This window comes from Propithecus coquereli, unplaced genomic scaffold (genome assembly GCF_000956105.1).
Source record: "Propithecus coquereli isolate 6110/MARCELLA unplaced genomic scaffold, Pcoq_1.0 Scaffold18, whole genome shotgun sequence".
NCBI classification, from domain to species: Eukaryota; Metazoa; Chordata; class Mammalia; order Primates; family Indriidae; genus Propithecus; species Propithecus coquereli.
Window position 1 is genome coordinate 11,751,426 of NW_012142745.1, and position 4,428 is coordinate 11,755,853.

A 4,428-nucleotide genomic window follows, 5' to 3' on the forward strand; every position below is an offset into this window, starting at 1 on the left:
TTAAAAAGAAAAAGTTTATAATTTCCCCTTAAACTCCTACAATCCCAATCCCTGAATTAATTATTGTTAACAGTTTGATATGTAATTTTCTTTATCTTCTCTTGTGCTGTGTGCATGCGTGTTTGTAAAATGGGGCCATGCGTTTTTATAAAAATATCTACGAGAATCATTTAGGATGCATGTAGTGACAAAGGAATAGAAAACTCAATTTAATTGGCTTCGACAAGCAAATTCATTTGTTCACGTAACTGGAAACTCCAGAAGTAAGGCAGGTTTTGGCGTTAGCTTAATTTAGCAGCTCAGAAATTTCTTCGAGGACCTAATTTTTTTTATATCTCTTTTTTGCCTTTTGAAGCAGCTGCTTCATCCTAAAGCTGGTTCCTCAAGTGGTGGCAAGGTGGCTGCCCACAGCATCCAGAGCCACCTCCTCCAAAACCCGAGGAATGCCTGTCTCTCCCCCAGCCCTTAAAATTGGACCATCTTGATAATGTGCCTTTGCTGGGGCCAGGGGGATGCCATGCACTGATTGGCTTAGCTCTGGGTTAGGTGCTGGTTCCTAAAACAAACACTGTGTAAAGAGCAGGATGTAATTATAATTTAATTTAGCCAAATCCGGACCTGTGCTGGAGCTGAGGATGGAGCAAATCCCAGCAGAACTGCCTGGACGTTCCCCAATGGAGCGAGGTGGAATGGGTGTCGAGCAGCTCACCCTAACGTCCACCTCACCACAGAAGAAAGGCTGGAAGGAAAGACACCAAAGTGCCAACAGCAGTTATCTTCCAGTGGTGGTATTATTGGGAACTTTGATTTTCTTTTTTATGCATATCTGTATTTTACATTTTTGACAACCAACATATATTACTTGAATAACTTCTAAGGGAAACGAAAGCTATAAATATAAGGAAAAGCTGGTGTATACCACTTGCAATGTAATTAGCAGCTTGAGGAATTTAAAGCAGACGTGTTGGCAAACAGGAAATATGAATTTTCAGAATGGTACCAACTGTGCCTTGCAGAAGCTTCCAACTGCCTTTCTCTTGCCTCTGTTATGCAATTGTGGTCATCTCTACAGGCACAGTCTGAGATCTCTGAAGGCTAATCTGGCTCAAAACCACCAGTTCCAGTGGCTTGAATTTTCCCTTTGTATTAGGGTGGGGAAGATTTTTTGGCTTTCTCTGGAGATAATGGTCCTCGTCATCTTTAAATACCATGAGGTGTGTCCAGACCCCAGAAGGTGCGCAGAGAGTGTGCGCCTCTTTGCAGAAGGACCCCGTATGCAGAAGTGGGGGTGGTGGCTCTATCTGCCTCCACTTCCTCTTGGGCAGAAGGCGCTGAGCGTTCTTTCACGAAGTAGCCACTGCAGAAAGTCCCTGGCTTTCTCAGCCTTCCTGCAGCCCTCCACACGGTGAATCACAGTGCGACACTGGCAGCAGGCACCATAGAAGGGACCCTCAGGTCTGAAGGCTCAAGGGCCTTGGAAGGTGAAGTGGGGCATGCCTCACGGTCCCCTACTGTTAGATGATGGGTATTGGAAGTTCTTCCTAGGATTCACAAAGGAACTCCCGCTGTTCTTCCACATACTGTTTTCCTGGAAGAGAGAACTTGTTGCTGCACTGGAGAAAAGACCCCCACTGGTAAAGTAAGGTAAGGATGTCCCATGCCAGGTGAGGCTCATGCATTCTCACTTTGATTTCTGCTTGAAGTTGATTCTCAGTTCTTTTGGAAACTTGATTATACCTGATTGTGCCTGTCTGGAGTTACTCTGTTGTGATAGTATGCAATAAACTGGCATTTTAATGTCATGATGAGAGCTACACTTGCAAAAAGGAGTGGAAAGCTGCAGGTTAAGCAGTCATGGCACTGTGGTCTCGGTAGAGAAATATGAAGCAGGGCAGAAAGTGAGGCCAGAAGGTGGATATTGAAATGTCTTAAGGAATCATTTTGTGTTTCTCTTGGAAATGTCATCCACCCTACCAGAATAGACATTTACGAGAGTACAGACCGTGTCTGTCTTGTTCAGTGTCGTATCCACAGCATCTAGAACAGTCAGAGATACTCAATGTGATGAATGAATGAATAGAAGGCTTGCTAACTGGCCTTTTTCAAGGGTCAGTGTCCTCTGGGGAAGTCTTCTCTGACCCTTCTAGAAGATTAGATTCTCTCCTCTGGGTTTCCATACTGTTTAAATTAAAGCATTTAACTCCCAGTGTTGAAAGTATTTGTTTCTATATTTGTCTTTCCTAAAAGACTGTGAGCTCCGCAAATGCAGGGATTCTGCCTCATTTTTTCATTTACCTAAAGGTGCTTTGCACATAGTAGATACTCATTGAATAAAATAATAATAACGTGGCAGCCTCATAAATATCTAGCACGTGGAAATACTTTTAAGTGGATCAGGATCTTACATTAACCAGGACTCCTTTGCTTTTTCAATGTTGGTGATGCATTAGCAAGTTGTTGTTCTTTGCTTTTCATGGCTTTTGAGGAAATAACCACCCTTCTATTTTCAGCTGTTATTCTAATACCCTCTATATTTGCCGAACCCACAAAAGGTGCTGAGTGATTTCAATGAATTACATTTCCAGGATCAGAGCAGCCGTCTCTTGATGTTACATAGAGAGGCACCTTAATTTCATTAGCAAACCAGCTGCAGGTCTTAGGGTACGTTGTGTAATTTCCAGGAGGACCTCCTAGAGACAGCACATCCCTCTTGAGTTGCATAGATTCTTACAGCTTTGGTCACATAAGCTGAAGCCCCCAGTCTAGTCCCCACTCACTTTGGGCCCCTCTCTTTTGTTGCCTATGGTCCTCTGTGCAAAAACCACATTCCCTCTGACAGGTAGGCCTGCCTTCTTACCAGGCCACACTTCCTTGGGGTACAGGTGAGGATTTGTATGGCACCACTCTGACTACCCTGAAAGGGCAAATGGCTTCCTGTGACCCCCAATCCTGGATCATCCAGAAATAATATTCAGTGTTTTAAGACCAGCAATCCAAAAGTCAAGACATAGACTAAATGGCAAACACATATTTAAAATGAGGGCAAGCGGAAAGCCTGAAACAAAAGTTAGATACTCAAGTTATATAAAATTGGCAATAACCAGAGAATGGTGATGTAGGCTTGAGCACAGTTTGCTACAGCCATGAATTCCATATTCTCTGTTAAATGTATGGGGGCCTGAGCCCGTGCATGTGGGTGGCTTAAGTGGCCAAGGAGGTGATGAAAAGGAAGGTAGGAACTTTATAGGTCTATTGGAAGTTTCTTTGACTATTGGAGCAACTCTCACTAGACCAGAGTGATACAGCCCTGCATTTCCTGGGTACGCATCCAGGATTTATTCATTCTAGCCCTTGTTCCCTATCTGAGGACCGCCCTCCCTTCCCAGGAGGCCTTGCATCCTGCACCTGTGCTGTCACCTGGGTCTCTCCAGTTGTGTTACACACTGAGAATCCCTGTGATGGCTGGTGATTTGTTCTGCAATTGGGTAGCTTCTCCATATCCTGCATCTTGATGACTTTGAAAGCCTTTTAAGTCATTTAGGTCAAACCTCAAAGTTGGCCGGGATCTAGATTTAGCTAACCGTACCTTTCAGACTCTTGTGTTTCCTTAAATCAGGCTCTTTGTTGACTGTTTTCCTTCGGCAGGCCTCATTTACAAGGTTGCCTTTGCCAGATGTGCTGGCATTGCCTATGCACAGTGCCAGCCTCTCTGCACAGTTGTGGCTTTCTAGAGGGCCTTACTTGCTTCTGCCTTCCTCAAACAGCCTTACTAAACTTTCTGGTGCCCTTGCTTTTTCCAGAAGTCTTCTCTTGGTACCCCGTGTCTGTACTTAAATAGGATTCATTCCAATATCTCCTGCCCTGTCTTTTCATGCAAGAGAAGGAAGAATGCTTTCCCCACATCCTCTTCTTGGTAAAAGAAGAGGAACTTGCCTTTCTCTAACCAAAGGTCTGTGGTTTTCATACATTTCCTCCAATTCAAAAAGAGTGAAATTGATTTGTTTTTGCCATCTCTCTCATAAACTATACCAGTGTTCACTCCTGCTCCCAGCCCAAAATTAATGAAGCAAATTTTTTGAAGACAGAGGCCCTATCTCATTCATCTCTGCAGGTCCAGCGTTTAGCACAGTGCCTGATACATGATAGGTACAACATACATGTTTATTGAATGAGTGAATGCATGAGTGAGGGAGTGAGTGAATGTATAAGTGGAGAAACTGGAATGGGTCATATATTGAAAAATTCTAACTGATTATGAATTGTTTGCTCTTTCAAAAGTGACAATAAAGCTTGGGTTTTCAAAGTTGATAATTTTCTTTGTCACTAATATTTAGAATGTAAGTTCTTTTGAAAAATACAAAATATAATTACAAATAATGTTTGAAAAAATAGCATTAGCAACAGTAATATATTTTCCTCTTGGGAATA